This window comes from Protopterus annectens, chromosome 11.part0 (genome assembly GCF_019279795.1).
Source record: "Protopterus annectens isolate FY-2018-M chromosome 11.part0, PAN1.0, whole genome shotgun sequence".
Classification (NCBI taxonomy): domain Eukaryota; kingdom Metazoa; phylum Chordata; order Ceratodontiformes; family Protopteridae; genus Protopterus; species Protopterus annectens.
The window spans coordinates 316,973,733-316,996,983 of NC_056745.1; the positions used below are offsets into that span (position 1 = coordinate 316,973,733).

Sequence of the window (23,251 nt, forward strand, 5' to 3'; positions counted from 1 at the left end):
ACACTGACACTGTAGGGACCCCAGTGACTAACACTTCTCACTGACTCGCACACACAGTAAAATGGATGACACACACATCACATTACCTGTACCTTACCATGTATAGGCAGTGTGCTGTGTGCATCTAACACAGGTTTCCCTCAAGCACTGTCCACACAACTGCCGCAAGCAAAAGGTAAGTCAGTCTTCTTAACAATAAATTAATGGATTAGTATGTTTTGCTAGCATATCTATGGTAATGCTGCATGCATGCAAGGGAATGGGGTAGCCTACTGGGATAGCAGCACACAACTGACAGCTATGTGGGACACCAGGAAATGTCTGGCCAAAACTGGCCTCCACACACTATGCAGTAGTACCCAAGGTGGCAAATCCCACTGCAGTATATGTGTGAGGACAACTAACTGGGGGGTCATAGGTCACAGGCATGGATATCAGGGTGGGGGTCCCAAAACCACCCCTCACACCCACAAAGCAAGTCAGCTGTAGAAAACCACAGAGAAATGTCTGGTAAATGCACACAAATGGTGGCAATGTTGAATTAACCCCCTACAGACTCACACAGTGATAGCACAGCAGGACCCGCAGTTGCAGTAAAGCTATGAAGGGTAAAATGTCTGAAAAACAAATGTATGCCATTACAATCTGACCTGTGCTCTTTACTGATATGCCTCTAGTCCCCAAGACAGGGCACAATGGTATGGTAAATGGAACCAAAATGTAAAGCAAATATCAGCACAGTCTGTGGAAATGTGTACAGTTGACAGATATGCCCCTATGCAGTAACTTGTATCTTTGGAGGGCAATAGCACACATTGGCACAGCTGTACTAATACACATGAAAACATTTTGTCTGTTCACAATATGCAGGGGTCAATGAGCTATGTGTATGTGTGGTTAATACTGTATGGATCTGGTCAGCACATTCTCCTGGCAGCATCTTAAAGTGCCCTAGGTACAGTGCTGCCTATGACAGGCCCATGTGCAGATAACTGCAGTGCCAACTGTTATGCATGTCAGTGACATCCAGTGCTCTGCCACTGACATACCTTGAAGCCACAGTGCTATGTCAAATATACTACACATATTAGTCACATCTTGAAGGATGGGTAGCTGAGGTGCCAAGGCTTTTGTGAATATAAGTGCTTTTTGGTACTGTTGCCAGTGTTCATTCTCAATAATCCTTTTTATGATATTTTCTTTTACATATATTGGACATGCCTGCACAGTTGAATACACTCTATACCCACACCCATAACTCTCAACCTCTGACAGCAAGATATCTGGACAAGGGCAAACATAAAAGTGGAACAAAGGCACAATGATAGGCATGTGTTGTAAATATTGCCCTTACATACTGAGAAAGTTGGTAGGGTGAGGGGTTTGCAGTAGCAGGAATTGTCTGAAGGTTATGTAGTCTGAAACAGTAATGTCTGACATTATTTTGTAACATCACCCTTTAATTCTATGTAACTAACTTGCCATAAAAACACAAGTTTACATAGAACAGATGAAACCTCTAGCCAAACACATGGACAACCTGCCAAAAAATGTACAGGTCAGAGGTATGCCCACATAAGGATATGACATCTCAGGTTAGAAAGATACCACACAAGCAGAAGATCCCCAGCCAGTATATCACCAGGTTTCCGGACTGTTTACACAGCCATGTCATTACTAAACTGGCTGTAGCCACACCTCACAAATGGCCTTGTTGGGCAAGAATGTACATAGCTGCCCTCATAATATTGGTCTATGCATCATACAACTAATATTCCTCTGGTAAAGCACTGTGATGTTCTGAGGATGTCTGGCACTAGGTAATGACACAATATATTGCAGTGTCAGATGACAGATATGTCAGAAAATGTCTTCTAAACAAAACAAGTACCCTGAGGAAAGTCCTGTGTACTCCTGAGAGGTATGGCTGCAGCATACAAAACCCTAGACTGGAAGACATCTATCTCTGGAATGGAGTCCCACTCTAATTATAGACGGTCACACTGGGCATGCTCCTACATTTAGAGACTCACAAGTCATGTTGGAACCCACATTGGAATATATGACTGTATTTTGTATATATGTCTGTGCATACAGACAACTATGTACACCTCAACTGTCCTCCCACACACACATCAGACAGGATTACCCTCAGCTAGCTGTAGGTGGCCCATATGTGATATATCTACATCTGTTGCTTGAGATACACACACATGTATATGGGCAACAGATATATGTATGTCTAGCATACACACACATAGATGTGGGGAACTGAGAGGCAGACACTGATAGAGAGATAGAGACACAGGGGGACACAGACAGAGTGACTCAGACACACAGATACCCTGAATGGCATGCAGTGATGTCCTGCTGTGAACAGTGGCATACAAGTTGTAAACAGTTGCAAGTGCCAGCATAAAAGGTGAACCCCATTGTGTAACAGTACTGAAGTTGAGTTTATAATATCACATCACCTGCCTGTGTGTGTGTGTGTGTGTGTGTGTGTGTGTGTGTGTGTGTGTGTGTGTGTGTGTGTGTGTGTGTGTGTGTGTGTGTGTGTGTGTGTGTGTGTGTGTGTGTGTGTTTGTGTCCGTAGGTCTAAGTATTAGGAGACTGTTCTCACTCAGTACACTTCACATTGCCCTACTTCACAAGATCTGCTGCTGTCATTCACCTTAGAAGTACCATTGGACAATGATCACCCCTATAAGCTCTGTAGTGCATATGATAATTGTGTAACACTATAATATAACTAGATAAGTAGGGGTTCTAAACTTAATACTGGCAACTGTGTGTGTGTGTGTGTGTGTGTGTGTGTGTGTGTGTGTGTGTGTGTGTGTGTGTGTGTGTGTGTGTGTGTGTGTCTGTGTGTGTGTGTGTGTGTGTGTGTGTGAATGAGAGAGTGTTTGTTTGTAGGTGAAACAGTTTTAGGCCATTCCCATCTACAACACTTCCTAGTGGCCCACTTTATCAGTCCTGCTAATGTCATTCCCCTCATTGGCACCTTTTGTCAGTTGTCAGCCCAGTAAGCTCTGTAGCGCATGTGATAACTGCATAATACTTTAGTACAAATCACTAGCTAGACAGGGGTTCTAATCTCAGATCTGGCAAATGAGTGTGTGTGTATGTTTATAAGAAGAAGCATTTTGATAAGTCTCCCAGACACTGCCCTCCTTTATCAGTCCTGCTGATGGCATTCCCCTTAACAGCACCTTTGGCCAGTTGTCAGCCCAGTAAGCTCTGTAGCATGTGCGATAACCATGTAACAGTATAATACAAATAACTAGATAGGCAGGCATACTACTCTCAGATCCAGCAAATGTGTGTGTGGGTGGATAAGTGTGTATGTTTGTAGGTAGAAGGATTTTGATAGGTTTCCTACTCACTGTCCTACTTTATTAATCCTGCTGATGTCATTCCCCTTATCAGCACCTTTGACCAGTTGTTAACCCAGTAAGCTTTGTAGCACGTGGGATAACTGTGTAACACTATAGTACAAATAACTAGATAGGCAGCAGTTCTACTAGCAGATGTGGGTGTGTATGTGTGTATGTTTATAGGAAGAAGTATTTTGACAAGTTTCCCAGCCACAGGCCTATGTTATCAGTCATACTGATGTCATTCCCCTTATAGGTTCAGAGGTGTGTACTAGGCTAATGGCCCTGGGGCCTTTATAAGCCTAGCCCATAGAAGTGCCCTGCCATTGTGTCACCTGACATTACTTCTAAGTGCCTCTATCAAGTAGACCCACTAGAGTGATCCCTGGGGTAAACTTTCTATTATCCATCCACTCATCAAGATTTCTCTGGAACAACGTCAGCTAGGTACTTTGCTTGACATGTTTGGGACGTCTATTCCAGAGCATATGCAGTCTCTGAGTGAGGAACCTGTCCCTCCAGCATGTTGTGTTGATTGTGGTAATGAGATTAAGGTATCTGCAGCATGTGGTGTGGATAGATTGGGATGTCTTTAGATGTAGTTGGGTCAGACATGGCTTTGGAAATCAAGCAGAGATTGTCTCTAAGTAGGTGATATGAGACAGAGAATAGCTGAAGTCGTTTGAGTCTGTCTGTGTAGGACATGTGTTTAATGCCTAGGATCCACTTTGTGAGGTACTTCTGTGGCTTCTCCAGCTGTTTCAGGTGTCTAGTGAGGTACATGCCAAATGGGCCATCATATTTGATGACTGGTCTATTGAGGGAAGAGTACTTAGAGATGATGATCTCTTTCTTCCTGGATGCAAACCCCTTGGTAATGAGATGTGCCACATAGAATGACGTCCTAACCACAGTGGCAGTGTGGTGGTTGAAGGAGAGGTTGTTGTCAACCTGTGTCCCCAGATCTCTTATAATGCCTACAGTGTTCAGTGGGCTCCCATCTATGTGGTGCTTAGTGGGAACTGAGACTTTTACAAAGGGAATGATGATGCATTTTGTGGGGTTATGCTTCAGGCCATGGTTTCCCCACCAGTCAGTGGTCTCAGTGAGGCCTTTCTGTAGGATGTCTGCATCACTTGTGGAGTTAATGATGGCTCCCAGCTTGCAGTTGTCTGTGAACTTGGCCAGCCAGAATTCCTTTGTGTTGGCCTGGACTCCTGAGAAGTAGATGCTGAACAGGAGAGTATCCAGGAGTGATCCCTGTGGGACTCCACTCATGACAGGTTGGCAGTCTGAGTTGGAGTTCACTACTTTCACACTGTGTGTTCTATCTTTGAGCCAATTTCCAACCCACCTAGTGATATAGGGGTTGATGCCTAGTTTGGTGGGTTCATCAATAATTCCTGACTGATGAATAGTATCAAAAGCCTTTGCCAGATTGATGTATGCTGTATGCAGTGCCTTACCATCATATACAGCCCTGGTGACTGATTCAAAGAAGTTAACCATGTTGAGCAGGCATGATCTCCTTTTCACAAAGCCAAACTGTGTGGGGTCCAGAGTTAGGAGATTACCTATATCTTTGTCAATCAGGTCCCTGCTAATGTGCTCTATAGCTGTACATATCAGATTCATCAGGATAATGGGCTGATAATTCCCAAGGTTTGTAGTCACTACCCCTTAATGAAGCTGGATGACTGTAGCATTGTGCCATTTTGGAGGGACAAAGCAAGAGGTGAGGCTGTGACTAAACAGGGCACACAGATGTGGTGCCAGTATCTATGCAGTTCATGTAGAACACAGCCAGGGATATTTATAGGTCCCATGAAAGCTGTATTCTTGCCTGTGGACAATGCAGGTGTAACCTGGGCTGCAGTATTCCTGGATGCCTGGCATTCTTTTGGCATTCTGATTGTTCCCTTGTGGGGAGAGGGGTAAAGCTGGCACTGAATGTGTTGGCAAGAATGTTGGCAATATCTGTTGGCTCAGTATAGGAGGTAGCATTGCGCAGTAACTCAGAGCACTTTTGGGTATACCCTTGGAGGTTCTTGATATAACCGTCAAAGGCTTTGTGATTGTTGTCAGTGTCTGCTGCAATTCTGCCATCATAACTGGCTTTAGATGATTTCATGAGGGATCTCAAGTTTTTGTTGAGGCTAATAAGGGAGTTTTACCACTCTTGGGACTCCACCTTTTTCTGCAATAGTTTCTTAATTCTGTAGCACAGGGTGTTAATGGCAGGGGACCACCAGATTGGCCTCTCCTTTATCGCCTCTACTTTATCAGTCCTGCTGAAGTCCCTCCCCTTATCAAAACCTTTGGCCAGTTGTCAGCCTGGTAAGCTCTGTAGCATGTGCCATAACTGTGTAACACTATAGTACAAATAACTAGATAGGCATGTATTCTAATCTGAATACTGGTAAGTAAGTGTGTGTGTGTGTGTGTGTGTGTGTGTGTGTGTGTGTGTGTGTGTGTGTGTGTGTCTGTGTATGAATTATATACTGTGTGGGTTATATCATTTTGAGTTGGGTACCACCCTGTACACTTCCCATCACCCTACTTTACTAATCCTGCTGATATCATTCATCTTAGAAGTGCCTCTGGAGTAGGTGAAGTCATGTAAGCTCCATGGCACATCTGATACATGTGTAACACTATAGTAGTAATAACTGGATAGGTAGGGGCTCTAATCTCAATACTTACAACTGTGTTTGCATTTGTATGAGAATCATATACTGTGTGGGTTATACCATTTTGAGTTGTGTACCACCCTGTACACTTCCCATCACCCTGCTTTACTAGGCCTGCTGATGTCATTCAACTTATAAATACCTTGGTATTAGGTGCTACCATGTAATCTCTGTGGTGCATCTGATAACTGTGTAACACTATAGTAGTAATAACTAGATAGGTATGGGTTCTAATCTTAATACTGGCAAGTGTGTTTGGGTGAAGATCATAACCTGTTTGGTTGGCACTATTTTGATTTGTGCACCATTCACACCTGTTTACCACCTCCCAATGGCATTACTTTATATAGCGTGGTAACAACATTTGCCTCACATGCAGCATGTTGCACCATTGTGCAGGCCATACCAGTCCTCTGTACAAGTATCTATGGAATATCCAGATGTTTGCAACCTATAAGTGGTCTCTGTCCATTAACAATGCCCATGTATGTGATATTGTTGCCAAATCGGCCACAGTGAGTGTAGTGACACACATGCCAGCATCAGGATTCTTACCTGACTGAAACATCATGCTGATACAATGTCTACTACCCTATCACTTGTCCAGGCTTGTATGACTCCAGAGGATATTTCTGGTGGGTTATCTCACCATCCATGAAGGCTTTCAGAATATTACGTGTTGTAAGAGGTAGTGTGTTATGTTCCATGCATATAGTCTATGTGGGGCATGCCATGTGTATGTAGTACTACAGTACATCAAAGTGGATATGTAGGTTTACTAATCTGTCTATTGCCAACTGTGTTTGTGTTACTGTATGCACATTCCCAGTGTCAGTCCTTACTGTGTGTAAGCAAAGGGTATACCATTTTGTCTCCCTGTTACACCCTGTAAACCCAGGAATACATACCACAAACCTGTCATACACAGTATCATGCATGCCCTCACCAACTGCATCAGGGTTGAGTGTATGTGCTGCAGTTAATGTAATGGCTATGCTCTTGAGGGACCTGCTGACAGTACTGCAGTAACCTATTACATATGTATGAGCCTGTGGTACTATACAACACTGAGGTGACATGCCTGAAGGCTAACTGTCTGTGACAAGGTGTATGTATGCAATGTCACACTTTCTGACAACAGTGTACCTCACACACTGTTGCATGCATACACACCTGGTACATGTACATATAAAGCTGTACCTTGCCTATGACACAGTCATTGTATTCCTACTCTGCCATACTCCCTCTTGGGAATGTCTGCAGGGCCACAGCCTGCAGACACACAGACACCTGAAACACAAACAGAATACAGCATGTCAGACTACATTCAGTTAGTGGTACTAACAGCAATATTACATCCTCGCTAATTAGGTACATACACCTATATGTGTACCCATAAGAAATGCAAGCCGACAGCACCTTGCACAGTATTACTTAGCTACACTGTACTATAGTCACCTTGTGCATCAGACTCATATTAGCATGTTATGTATGACAGGGATGTGGCACAGGTATCATCATATGCAAAGGGTGTGGTGTAGGTTTGCCAGAGGCCTAGGCTGGGCCATATGGTTGATATCATGTGTGTGTGTGTGTGTGTGTGTGTGTGTGTGTGTTTGGAGGGGTATCCAATAGATGGGCTGTGCAGAGGTGCTGTGTGTGTCTGGAGGTGACCTGCCTGTGATACAGATGTATGTGTGTATGTATGCACAAAGCCACGCCATGTGGCTGCTCTACATAGGGGTACGTTTGACAGCTATAGGTCGTACATGGCAGGGTGTCCAGTTCACCATCTCTGGCCACTAACACAGGAACTGGTCCTGCCAGGGGTATTACTGGCACCACCAGGCCCAAGGCCAGATGCAGTACTGCTTCTTGATGGTGACTGCTGTCTGCTGGATCAGTGTCCCTGACGGGACCTGCCAGAACCACATGCTCATGGCCTGCACCAGTGTGATGTGGACAGCAACCCACCTTCAGTAGTGCTGGTGTCACAGCCACTATGGGAGAGTGAAGATGCACAGCTCCACAGACTCTCAGATATTGTTGGTGCTGACCTACATCCATATGGCCAAAGCCCATCTCCCACCACACCCTCTAGCATAGATCTGCCATGATCAAGGATTGCCAAGGTCTCACCCCACCATCTTTTCATGACCTCAGTATTTTGATGTGTGGCCTCAACAAGGTCATGTATGTCAAAACATAAATCAGGAAGAGTTGCATCCACCACCTTGAGTATTTGGTGTGGCATTCACTACGTGCCTGTGCATCCATGACAACCTGAAACATGCATCTAGTGATACCTGCTGTGGCACTTGTGACAGCATCTTGATAAGCAGCAGTCCTCCTTTGAGCACCCCTGTCCATCCACCTGTGTGGGACCTCACCTGCACTCTCGCTAAGGCCAGTGTCTACACTCACACCTGCCATAGTCAGCACACTAGCCTGTTCCATGCCACCATCTGCCAGCTGTCCATCATCTGTGGACACTGGTGATGAGGTATGTGTGGGCATTGTCACTGTGTGCGGGGATGGTATGGACAACAGTGGGATGCCAACCAATGGCACAGATTCAGCCCCTGACAACCCCACCTGTGCCTCACTATTCTTATCATCATCATTGGCAGAGTCTGCAGAGACAATGACATCAGTTTCCGAGTGGGAAGAACCCTGAACCCCATCGCCACCTGTGAGAAGAAGCCAACATATGTACATTAATGCCTGTACTTTGAGGTTGTCTGGTGCACACACGTACACATGCACACACACACACACACACACACACACACACACACACACACACACACACACACACACACACACACACACACTTACAGGTGAGGTGGTACAAATCTGTTACACAGACCTCACATTACCCAAATGGTGACATGCATGACACATGGCCCTCAACATCGTGCATTGCAGCCAGTTTTACTACATGTAACTAACAATATAGAGCTCTGGGATATATCTGGGTAGTGTTAGCAGGTGATTGTCCATCCCCAGCACAGACTGCACCCATGTACACATCATTGGTTGTCACCTGTATAGCACAGTGGCAAGTACTACAGAACATACCTCACAACTGTACAAATCCTTGCAGGATGTGTAAATGTCTGGCTCAAATGTTAGCTCTGTTTCTCATAACCCCTGTGTTTATCTGATACATAACTGGGATGATCTGAGGAGAGACGTCACTAATTAATGACATACATTTGAGTGCCAGACCTCCAAATTAGCAGTAAATGTATGGTCACATAATTCCTGTTACACCCTCAATGTTCTAGGCTTACAGTGGCTATGATAAGTGTACACAACCCTGTTAACATGCTATGTTCTTGTAATATATACAATGAGTTTGCAATAATGCATTCAAATATATTTCCCACGTTTCATGTGACATATGACCTGTGCAGTCTAACTGATAAAAAAATGTGCTACATGTAAAATATGACTACAGTTTGTACAATATGGTGGTTGCATAAGTGTGAACATCCTTAAAATTAATCTTTGTTGAAGCACTTTGTAATTGACTTACAGCATTCACTCTTCCTGGGAAGGTGTCTATCAGCATGGCACATCTTTACTTGGCATTATTTGGCCACTATTCCTTGCAAAGGTCCCCCAACTCTGTCAGATTGCAAGAGCTGCTCATGTCCACAGTCCTCGTCAGGTCACACAGGGGTTTTTCTATTGGGTTTAGGTCTAGGCTCTGGCTGGGCCTATCCATAACCATGAGTGTGTTCAGGTGGAGCCATGATTAGGTAGCTTTGGATGGATGCTTTGGGTCTTTGTCATGTAGAAGGCTGACACACCTCCCCATCCTCAGCATTCTTGCAGATGCCTGATGGATTTTGCCCAGATGTGAGTGTTATTTTGAACTGTTCAGAATTCCCGCCACTGTGACTACAGGCCCAGTTCCAGCTTTAGAACAGCATCCCCACAGCGGACCTATGCCACCAGCATGATTCACAACAGGGATGGTGGTCTTCAGGTGAAGAGAGTTGGTGCTTGTGCACCACATGTACTTTTTGCTATTGTGGCTGTTAGGTCAACCCATAGTCTCATTTCACCATAATACGTTGTTACACATGTCTTTGGGAAACGTGATGTGGTGTATTGCAATATATGTCCACCCCTGGATGTTTTTTGGTGTGGGGGAATGCTTTCATTTTCTCATCCTACCGCATAGGCCAGACTTATACAGAATACTGGCGATTGTTCTCCAACACCAATACTTGCAAGAGATTCCTCAGTGTTGCTGTATGTCTCCTGGCAGTCTCCCTGACCAGGTATGGACATGTCTCTTCATCAGTTTTGGGGGGACGTCAGGTTCTTTTCAACAGCACTGTTGTCCCATATTCAATCCACCTTTTGATGACTGTCTCCACTGTGTTAAACCTGCTAAGCATAGCTGAGCATTGCTAGCCATTGCTCCCAGTTCATTCTTATAAAATAAATATATATATATATATATATATATATATATATATATATATATATATATATATATATATATACTATATTTTATTATTATAATAATATTATAGTATTATATCCTTATAATATTATTATATTATATTATATTTTTATATATATTGTTTTATATATTTCTTATAAAATACAAAATGTGCTTCCATTATAGTAGCAAGGGGTGTAACTATACTGTATGGGACACATGTATACATGGGTGGTTTCCCATGTTATATGCACTCACACTTTTATACCAGCTACACCACCCTGGGTGACACAAATAACTTACTACATATTTTAATATGAAAATAGTACTTTTAACACTGCTTTACCATGTAAAATTGGATTGCCTGTTGAAGTACTCAAACTGTGTATGCCTGCATGCAAAGCTGAGACTCTGACCACTTCACTATCTTGGTTTGGGGATTTGAGCTGTATATTTTTATTTATCTCCTATTGCTTATTAATATTATATTATATTAAATGGGAAGTATTGAGGTTTTTGGCCATGTCATTGAGGACTGCTATAGGTACTTAATGGTATACATTTCAGTTTCAGAAGTGTATCCTTCAGAACATTCATGCTAATGCATAATCTGTTTTCTATCAACTTTCTGTCTGTCCTGTGCACAGATGGGATGACACCAGTGCTCAGGCTGTGAATGACTACACTGCAGAATGGGTCTGGGAGCCCACACCTGTTGATGTAGGATGCAGCCAGGAATGGTATCAGGCCTATGCAGACCTCTGTGTGTTGCCTTTGAGAGGGCATTACAGACCTGCTTCCTGATCATGAGGGGAGGGGGGCAGATGTGTACCTATGGGGTACAGGCAGGTAAAGTTTACACTTCACCTGTCTGCAGCCAATTGCCTATATCTATGGCATATGCGTATGTGGTGTTATTGACCACCACTACAGAGCAGAGATATGTGTGTTGCTTCTAAAATTGCAGACACATGTCTGGAAGACCTAGTGATTGGCCTTAGTGAATCTATCCAGTTTAACTCAGTACATCACCTGTGACCTTATTTGCTTGTGCAGAACAAGATGACATGGCTGCCAATGAGGCATCTGTTTCTTCTTGGCCCGTCCTGCGATTATTTCCACATATGATGGTAGATGTGTATTGCTGCTGTCCACCACAGGCATTCAGCCTACCTTAAGGGGGTTGAAGTTGTCCTGTCAGGTATTGTTTTTTATTTTTTATTTTTATTTATTTAACATTTGTTGACCAGGAAAGTCCGACTAGGTTCCACAGATCTTGTTTTCAGCGGAGGCCTGGGAAGAAATGCTCCAGAAGCATGTCTTTAGAATGTGGGAGGAAACCAGAGTACCTGGAGGAAACCCACGCAAACGCAGGGAGAACATGCAAACTCTGCACAGAAGGCACCCCAGTTGAGAATCGAACCGGAGAACCTCTTGCTGTGAGGTGACAGCGTTAACCGCTGCACCACTGTGCCGCCCGAAGTTGAAGCCATTCAGCTATGTCAGTGCCCACATTGTATTGTGGTGTGGGCCTGGACACTGCTGCTAGTTCCAACATATGGGACGTCCTTCATGTGGGCCTTGTACCTTCTCTTTGCCTGTGCAGGGGACAGTATGGAGGTGTGGGGGCTACAGTTTCACAGACAGTAGGTGGGAATACCTCACAGGACAGGACATGTGGAGACAGTCCAACAAAATGGGGACAAAGCTCCAGAATTAGGTACAGATTCTATGTCATTACTGCTGTTATACACATGGAGGGTTTCTAGATTGACAGGGTTCATCTGGACATGCATTTAGTGAGTGACTTGACATCTGACAGTTATATGCCTCTGATATACCTCTCAACTGGTATGTTGTCCACAGAGTGGCCAGAGGTTTGCCTGTTATGGTTGGTCGGTTCCTCAAACAACGTCTGTTTTTGTGGGCTCAGTAGGATAATGTGAGGATTGTAGTCACTAACTACTGACATCCATTGGTGTTCCAGACATCATTTCCTTCAGGGATGTTATGTTACAACAACACATGTAACACCAGCTACTGTTTCAGTTTGTAATACCATTATGTGTGATATGTCCCTCTTTCCGGCCCCCTGTCCCCCAAGTACACCATGCAGTGTCCAGATGTCCTGCACTATGAGTTGCAGAGGTATGGTATATCATTAATTACTGACTGCACTCCAGTTATCATCCCAGTGACCTAGCAGACTCCTGGCCATGGTATGCAGCAGTGGCCAGGATTATGGTTCCACATCCAGGAAATTCTGCGGAAATCTGTACACATGACAGTTATGTATGTCTGCCCATTGTGAACAGACTGCCAAGATTGTGTAACAGTGTTGTGTGTGTAGATGTTTGTTGGGCTGGGTAATACCTATCTGACTGTGCATGCTGCTACAGCTGCTGGCGGTCCATCAGGTCTGTATGCTTGTAAGGGCAGACTGTGAAATGTCCTGTAACACCTCAGGAATCCCAGTACACTGTGATTTTGGCCATTATATGTCAGTGTACTGTGTGACTGGCAATCAGGATATGTTTGCTCAGAGTCGTACTCTGGAGTTCATTTTGGGTACTGGTATGTTGCTGTGACTGTGGTGCAAATGTTTTTTGGTGGACATTTTTGCACCACTATCTGCTTTTCACTACAGTTCCATCCCTGTAGTGCATGCTATATTTGAATATGCATGGATAATTGCCGAAAGCTGATGTGGGGGAGTGTTGTGTTGGTCATACTGTGCTTCATAAGGTGCTGGGTGACATGTTTGGCAGCTTTCAGGGGATTTTCATTCTGTTACATGACTGTGGTCACACCTCTACACTATCTGGAGGCCTAGAAACTGTCCAGATCCGTGGCTCATATGTTTGGTCTGTTCCCCAGACAGTTGTTGTCCTTGGCTAATCAGTAGGATACTCTCGGGAATGCAGTCAATACATGCTAACATCCATTGGTGTTACTGACTTCATATCTCTCAGAAAAAAACATGACAACTAACCCAGTAACCCCAGCAACCATCTAAATTTATAACAGCAATATGTCCAATATACCCCTGTGTTTGAGCCTCTGTCCCCCTATTATGTCAGGCTTTGTCCAGATGTCATGCACTAAGAGGTTCAGAAGTATGGAGTATCATTATTTATTGCCTTCATTCATGCTACCATCCAAGTAATATCATAGACCCCCAGACATGTAACAAGGAAGTGACCATAGATATGAGTCCTGTGCCTATACATTCTGTGGGAAACTGTATATTTAAGACATCTCTGTATGTCTGGCTATTGTTAACAGACTGTCAGGACTGTGTAGCAGTGTAGTGTGTACATATTATTTGAACTGTGTAGGGGGGTACATGTGAGTGTCATGGGCTTTTTCTATCTGACTGTGCATGCTGCTCTGGTTTCTGGTTCCCTATCACCTGTATATGCTTGTACGGGCAGACCCATGACATGTCTGGTAACACCTCAAGATTCCCACTACACTTGGACTTGGGGCAGTATATGTAGGGGTAATGTGTGAGTGGCAAACAGGATATTGTTGCTCACACAGTCATTATACTGTAGTGTTCAGTTTGCTTTCTGGTATGTCACAGTGACTATGGTGCAATTGGATTTGGGTATGCACTTTCACACAAGCATATGTTTTCCACTAGTGTTACATCCCTGCAGTGCCTGTTATATTTACAAATGCATGTGTACAGCCCCAGAGGTCGATAAGGGTACTGTTATAACAGTCTGATTGTAGTTTGGATGTTGCTTGTTAGCTGAGTGTAGTTTCCCTACTGTTATGTTATGTCCACAGATTCATAGTATGTCCATTTGTCTGGCTCATATCATTGGTCTGGTCCCCATAACTATTATGTATTCCTGACACATTAGTGGGAAGATGTTGGGATTGAGGTCACTAACTAATTAGAAGCAACTGAGTCCCAGACTTGTGATATTTCAGTCAATATATGTTAGTCCATACAGTATTACTACATCAGCTTTCTCGGCTTATCTACTCACATATTTTGGATATGTCCCTATTTTCATGCCTTTGCCCCCCTACTTTGTCAGGCTTAGTCCAGATTCATTGCATTAAGGGATTCTGAGCATACCTTTCCACTGCCAGGATTTTCACAGAATGTCCAGATGCTTGGCCTATACTTTTGATCTGTTCCACAATTTATTTGTATTTATCTGGTAAATCACTGTGATGATCCAAGGATTTATATCAGTAAATAATGACATGACATTTCAGTTTCTATCCTCATATCTTTCTGTAATTGTCTGCTGAAACGCACCCTGTTGCTGTAGAAAATGTCTTCATTTCTAACAGTGATAGTTGAAATATGCCCTTATATGTGGCCCATTCCCCCCACCCCCTTTTACAGCCTTTATACCAGTGTCTTGCACTAAAAGGCTGAGAGGGATGGTTCTGAGGTCTGACTGCACTACTGCACTACATGTTATGTACATGCACACACACACACACATATATATATATATATATATATATATATATATATATATATATATATATATTTATTTATTTATTTATTTCAGTTTGATGACCGGTGGGGTGGGGGGGGTCCACTGTGCTCAGGAGCCCATTTTCAGTGGAGGCCTGGGGAGAAAAGCTCCAACATTACATAATAGAAATTAGATTTTCAGATTAAAGTAACAATTCAGGATGCAGATACATAAGATAAGCAAAATACAGTTAATATAGAGGATGTAGATACATTATAAATCAGAGACATGAACTGGTAAATTGGTAAAGGTCCTCATTACATAGCAGACATTAAAATTTCAGATTAAAGTTACAGTTCATGATTGAGACATTAACTGGTATGTTGGTAAAGCTCCACATTACATATTAAACATTAGATATTCAGATTAAAGTACTCTTCAAGATCCAAATACATAAGGTAAGCAAGTTACAGTTAATATTGAGGGTGCAGATACATTAAAAATCAAAGACATGAACTGGTACATTGGTAACTTTGCATATAAGTCATGTGTTGACAGGAAAAATTTTCTAATAGTTATATAGCAAATGTGTCTTGTTTGGGTAGTTATGGCAGAACAGGTACAAATGATAGGGAAAGGAGAACAGGGGAGCAAACTATGTATATATATATATATATATATATATATATATATTTATATATATATATATATATACAAAATGTGTGTGAGATAATATTGAAGATTGAGTAATTTCTGGAGGAGTTAAGTAGTAGGGAAGGGGGAAGTAGGGAAAATATGATTTAGAGTGTAGAGAGAAGAAAGCTAGGTGGGTAAAGTGCAATTGCATTTCCAGTTAAAGAAAAAGTAGGAATGAAGATGTAATTTGAAGTTGTCAATATTGTCAATAGTACGTAGAGAAGGAGGGAGAGAGTTCCATTTTTTGGCTAGGGAGAAGGACAGGAGGAGACATCCAGCAGGGCGGACTGGTTTGTAGACTGCGGTAAGGTTTAGGTGGGAAGATCTAAGTGACCTGTTAGAGGTGTAAGGTTGTAGGATGTTGGAGAGAGCAGGGCATAGAGTTGGGTTAAATAATAGCCTATGGACGTAATACGTTGGAGGTAGTCGAAATGGATGGGAAGTTCTAGCCAGTTAAGTAAGTGGAGGGCAGAGCAATGGTGGGAGGAGTGTTTGGCTTTTATGGAGATTTTATTGTAACAACTTTCCATTTTGTAAGAGATGGAGGTAGATAGGTTAGTTAGTATAGGTGCACCATACAATAGAGAGGGGAGGGGAGAAGGTAGGTAGTGGCAAGGGTTTGTCTAGTAGAAGGAGTGAGATAGTGGATGTTTCTGTATAGCAGGCCGAGATTGTGATGTGTTTTCTTGATGTTTAGTTGAATATGTGTGTCAAATTATAGGTGTTCATCTATGGTGACCCCAAGTCGTCTGGCATAGGGAATGATTTCTAAAGTAGAATTGTTGCGACTTCTAATTTGGAAAGAATTTTTATCAAGTGGGGAGGATTTTGAGGGAGTGAAGAGTATTATTTTGGATTAGTTAGCATGTAGAAATAGATGGTTTTGCAACATCCAGTACTCAGTGGCAGAGAAGGCGGTTTGTGTGTGTGATTGAAGTTCTAGGAGGTTGGTGGCACAGCAGATTAAAGTGGTGTCATGAGCATATTGTACTATTTTTGTATTTGGGATGGCTGAGTGGAAATCATTGACAAAGATGTTAAACAGCATTGGGCCAAGAATAGATCCTTGGGGAACTGCAGTAGGAGTGGGGAGAAAGTCTGAGGTGCCTTTCTTCCATTTTACAGCTTGAAATCTATCAGACAGGTTACTTGAAAAACAGGACAGAGAATTGTGAGAACGGTTTAGGTTAGTAAGGTGGTTGAGAAGATGGGTATGGGAGATAGTGTTGAAAGCCTTGGAGAGGTCTAATAATACTAATACTGTAGAAACGATTTTTCCAGAGTCATGGGCATGGTTGACTATGTCTAAAAATGAGAGAAGAGCAGTAATAGTACTATAACCGGGGTGGAAGCCATGTTGGGTTTGACAGATTAGATGGTTAGTGGTTAGGAAAGACATTAGTTGGGTGTGGATGCATTTTTCCAGTATTTTTGATATAGGGGAGAGGATGGCTATGGGGTGAAAGTTTGAGGTATTAATATTTTACCACCTTTGTGGAGAGGATGTATAAAGGAAGCATGCCAAAGCTTGGGGACTTAAGATTATTTTATGGATCTGTTGATTAAGATGCTAATGGGGAGGGTGATGCCATCTGCAGTGATTTTTAAGAATTTAGAGGGAATGTTATCTTGAGCATTGGAGCAGGGTTTTAGCTTGCTGAGGAGTTTTCTTATATAGGAGGTTGAAATTGGTTTAAGTTCAAAGGTAGGGGGGTGGGTTGAGAGGCTGGGATGGAGTGACTGACTTGTGAGGGTGGGGTATTTGGGAAGGATTTAGTTAGTTCAGCTATAGAGTTAATAAAGAAGGAGTTGAAGAGAGTGGCAATTTCTGGATCAGTCTTAGTAGTATCAGGGCACGGGTTGATTTTGGTGCCTGGGTGAAGCAGTGAGTTTATGGAGTTCCAGAATTTTTGGGTGTTTTTGGAGTGGTTGGTTTGGAGTTTCGTATAGTATGATTGTTTAGTCTTGATTATATGTCTTTTGGTGAAGTTGCGGAGCTGCTTATATTTAAGGAGAGTTTCAGGATGTTTATTGTGCTGAGAAAGTTTCCAGCATCTATCTCGTTGTAGCATAAGTTTTTTTGTTTCTTTGGTTAGCCATGGAGCGGGGTTGGGTTTGACTCATATAGATCATGGAGGGGCTTGGGTATTAAGTATATTTAGGATGGTGGAATTGAAATAATCAACGGCTTTGTCTAGAGGGAGTGTTTTTAGAGTGTTCAAGTGTTTGAGGGTGTTAGAGAAGGTTAAAGGGTTGATGTTTGTAAGGTTATGACTATGTATATACTGGTGTTGGTGAGGGGAGGAATGGGTTGCTCAGAGGATAAAGGCAGGCATGTGGTCACTAATAGATTCAGGGAGGATGACTGAGTCTAATTTGTTGATAGGGTGGGTAGTTAGGATCCAGTCCAGAGTGGATCCTGGAGGATTGGTTTTGTTGGGTCTGGTGATAAATTGGGTAAAGTTGAAGAGATTGACAGATATGGTGGGATTTTGGTTGTTCATTTTATTCCAGTCTAAGTTAACATCACCTAGAATGTAGGTCTCTAGGTTAATATTAGTGGAGGCCCATTGGAGGAGTAGTAGTGTTGTTACCTGAAATTGGGTAAAGTTGAAGAGATTGACAGATATGGTGGGATTTTGGTTGTTCATTTTATTCCAGTCTAAGTTAACATCACCTAGAATGTAGGTCTCTAGGTTAATATTAGTGGAGGCCCATTGGAGGAGTAGTAGTAGTGTTGTTACCTGGGGGAATATAGAGGGATATGATGCAGATATTTTTATGATTATTCATGTGTAGCACACCTATCACAAGTTCTGCATTGTTAAATTGAGGAATGGGATTTGGGTATGGAATAATGGGGAGTATGTTAGAGAATATCAAGGCTACTCCTCCACCTCTTCTATTCATGCAGTCATATCTAATGGCTTGGTAACCAGGGGGTAAAATTTCTGAGTCAGAGATGTGTGGTTTTAACCAAGTCTCAGAGACGGATACTATGTCAGGTTGGTTCTGGTTAAGCCAGGCATGGAAGCTAGTTGTTTTATTTCGTAAACTTTGGGCATTTAGAGTAACTCATTTAAGGTGTTTGAGGCTAGTAGTTTTGGTAGTTTTTTGAAGGGATGGGATTGTTAGAGGAACTAGGTCCAGGGTTAGGGTGTATATCACCTGCTAGAAGTAGGTAGATGAAGAAAGAAGGCAGTAGGTGATTTAGTTTTCCTTTTGAGTGTGGGGATGATATGAAAGAGGTTTAGGAAAGTTGTGTCTTGTTAATGTGAGTAAGAACTTTGGTTTGAAGTAGTAGAGGTGATTGGGCTGGACTAATGAGGCTGAGATGGTATGGGAGTGAGGTATTGCAAGGGAGAAATGGAGGCTGGGAGAGGTGCAGTGGGACAAGAGAGAAGGGGGAAGAGGAGTGGAGGAATGGGAGGTAGTATGGTATAGTAGAATTAGAGTTAACAAGGTGGTAGAGGGGATTTGAAGGGTAAGTAGTAATGAACAGTTCATAGTGAGATGGTATAAGCTGATAAGATGGAGTAGAGAGGGAGGTATAATGTAGAAGAGGTATAAGATACAGTATGAGGAAGGGGAGAGAAGTAGAGTATAGTGAAATCGTAGAAGGGGGGTGGCTTGTAATTGAGGGGAAGGGATGAGAAGAGGTGGGGCACAGAGAGAGGAGGACTGTGAATGGAGTGGTACAGGAGGGGTGGAGACTATTGGCTGGAATAAATGTAGGTGTACTGGGGCGTGTGGAATTTGGGGGCAGGGTAGGGGAGCGGAGTGAGCCCACAGGGCGAACAAAGCGGGATTAGAGCAGGTGAAATAGGAAATTGCAGAGACAATCTATGAGCAGCAGACTCCTGAAGAGCTCCTGGAAGTAACAGGTTAGTGGGGAGTGATAGTTCAGTTGCTTATTTAATAAGGGATAGTAGTGTAGGGAATGAAAAAAATAAGGTACATGAAGGAGGAAGACTAAGGAGCAGTCTGAGATTTCAAGAACATAGAAAAGTAAACTAGAATTTTAAACGGGAGGGAAGGGATAGTGAATACTACACAAACCTAGATAACAGTGCCACCTAGTCGGCAGAAGGTAAGGTAGAGCTTGAAAAGCTATAAGAAAAGAGCTCTTGGTAGAACAGATGGCTCCAGTAGGGGATTTACAGGGGAGACAAATTAGTTACCTATGGGGTATAGAGGGATAAAGCTGCTGGGTACCTGGCTAAGTAGTATGGATAACATATAACACTAGGTATTAGAAGCAGTGCAATTTATCAGTTGGCTTTGGGTAAAACATACTTTCTTGTATCCTTTGGGAACTGTTTTTGAACTAGGATAACAGAATTATTTTAGGTTGAAAATAGGATGGCAAGAGTAGTTGTAAGGGGTCCATTTTTATCCAGCAGGAGAAAATCCTGATTCCTAATACAGGACTGGAAGGTGAAGAGCTACAATAGGTTGGAGGGAGACAAAGAACAAATTACAGTAGTAAGCACACAGTAGCTTCAGGTTTGTACATTACAAAATTAAACAGAAGAAGCATTTAAGTGTATTAATTCCAGTGTGCCTTATTCACAAATTAAGAGGAGGACCAGTAGTTACCATGAATTAAAGCACTAGCAGCAGATACACCATCTGAGATAGCTTACAGGCTTTAACAGAAGTACTATAGATGCTAGAACTTAACACAAGCACATGAACAAAAACAATATAAACACACTACTCAGTGATTTCACACAATACTAGCTAATTAAAAGCTTATTTTACAAGATTCAGCTGAGTCCATAATTACACAAGTGAATAACTACGGTGCAATACAAGGACTATAAATTAAAAGCAGGTATCACTAAGGCATTTAAAGTGCATGTACACATAACATAAAGGCAATAGTGTTACTTATTTAGGATACAATAATGAGCTAGTAGCAAGTAGAGGCATCATGACCTGTTGTTCCCACTAACAGTTGTGCAGTGCATTCGTCACCACCAAATAGCAGCGCTCTCTGTAAACCACAGTTGAATGAATATGACGCTGTTCAATTCCTGCCTCAGTAACAGTTATACAAAAGCCCAGCTAGGATGGGTGCTGAATACTAGCATAAAACAAAGCTGAATATCCCACTGTGTCTAGTTTATTTTAGCAAAACTGAAATACACTAGGCATAGAGCCGGAATCGTTCGCAATGCACCCAGATCACTATTTAATGAAGCACCTGGATTTGAAAAGAAAGTATAAACCTTCCCCTAAATATACTAATGTATAAATATACTAATGTATATATATATATATATATATATATATATATATATATATATATATATATATATATATATATGGATCTACTTCACAATGCCGAAATTTCAGAATGCCGACAACCATATGACCAACACCATATGACCGACATCCAAAATCTCGACATTGTAAGCAGACCATGTAAAAGGAAAATAAAATTTCCTTTCAACTCCACCCCCCCAACACCCCCCATAACTTTAATATACCAACTCTGAGATTGCACTACAGTGCAGGAATGGAAATCTTTCCATTCCGCACTATAGTGAGATGCCGGTTCCACATTGTCGGCATTCAGAATGTTGATCATTTGGTGTCGGCCATATGGTTGTCAGCATTCTGGACTGTCGGGAATGTCAGGTAGACCTATATATATATATATACATATATATATATATATATATATATTTATATATATATATATATATATATATATATATATATATATATATATATAAGCTAATATATATATATATATATATATGTATGTATATGTCTATATACAACATATTAATGATTCCACAGAGCTTTCTCCCTAATGTTGTATGCCTCTATTGCATGATATGTTTGAAAAAGCAACATCAATTCCTGCAGTTCAGATGGGGTAATGATACTTTGCTCTGACTATAGTGTACAGGGTCATGTGTTTTTGGGACTGCTGTTTTTTTTTCCTTAATCATAAATAACCAGAATGCATGATATGTTTGTTAAAGCATTACAAATTCTCATAACTCAGATGGTGTAGTGGTATGTTTCTGTGATTGTACAGCACAGCATCCTGGGTTTGAGACTTGGCAGGGCTGAGTATTTTGTTTCTGGACAGAAGGAGGTCTGATGGGTACTGAGTGATTAAGGCACTTTTAAGCAGCTGTAAGCAGGTTTGCATGGGTTTGCATAATGGTAAGTGATGCTAAGCTGCAATTAATCTGTTTTAGCTTCACTTACCGCCGCTTATTCCCACTTACTGCCATGCTAATTTCTTTAAAAGAAAAGAAAAGGGGTTATAGGAAAGTGGTGAAAAAAGGGGCAAGCAGAAGGAAGTACAGTATGAAAGGTAGCTAGGGATGTGCAGGAGGGGTTTAGGAATGTCCATAGCTGTCCATTTGTTTCTACAGCAACAGCTGTGAATTTCTACAGAATTTGGAGGTGAATTTGGGCACTCAAACCCCTGAGAGAGGGGTGAGGACAACAGTAATGTGTTGTCAAGCCAATGGGACCAGATTACATGTGTCCAGTCGACACATGTGTAAAATGGACAGCTATGTATGGGGTGTAATTTTGTTTTGGGAACAGCTGCCCCCCCCCCTTTTTTTTAATGTGGAACTGAGATGTTGGTGAAGGATAGTGGGCATATTTGTAGAGGTAAGTTGGGTAGAAAGACATACAAGACAGGCAAGACAGCAGACAGGGTGGTATATGACACATGTTGGGGTTTGGGAATCAGATGCCCATCAGCCCCCAAATGGATACAGTGAGACTGAGGTCCCCACCCATGGGCAGTCAATACTGCACCTTCATGGCCCCAAAGGTGGCTGTGCTGGGGACTGGACAGGAGGGGCAGGCTGACACTCAAGATGCACCAGGCAGCCGTCAATCTGCAACAGATGTCCACCAAACTCCTTTTGGATGGCACTACTCACCAAACCCCGGACCTGGCTATGGGTGACAGTTTCCTGTCTGCACCCATCTCCTGAGGTGGTTCCACCCAAGAGTGGTGCAGGAACAGTGTACAACAAGGTCCCAGGTTGGATCCCAGATGTGGTGGGGCCCAGTGCCATGGCCAGATGAGATGGGACAGGCAAATCCGCTGGGATCTGCCTTCCCAGATGTGCTATGATGATGAGGTTTTACAAAATATGTTGGTTAGTCATGAACAAAACATTTCAAAATTAGTTTTAACAGCATGCATGGGTGTTCCAATTAACCTAAAACAATAGATTTGGAACAGTTGCATAGCAAATAGAACACATGCATAAATGAAACAACAGTTGGCATCATAACAGCATGCAAGTTACATTGATAGCAACAGGCCACCAATGATAGTATTTGAGCAGGGAACATTAATAATCAAATGATTCAATATTTGTAGAACAATAAGGCACATGTCCCAACAGTAGTTTTGGAGAAAAACATACTCGTTGATTATGTATATGAATTATTGGTGCAGATAGGGTGGGGAAGAGAGAGAGATGTCAATTAACAACTGCATAGGCTTCGATTATTCACAACTATACTGATCATTACTCTACTCATTACTCTCCAGGTTTGACCTCACTTTACATCTACCTATGG

The 23,251-nt window shown here is 42.3% G+C and overlaps 1 protein-coding gene across 1 annotated transcript in view; it reads left to right on the forward strand.

Annotated features, from left to right (window-relative positions):
* Positions 1-23,251, forward strand: part of LOC122815364 (dynein axonemal heavy chain 3-like) — a 4,921,723-nt gene that overhangs the window by 2,441,197 nt on the left and 2,457,275 nt on the right. The window lies entirely within an intron of this gene.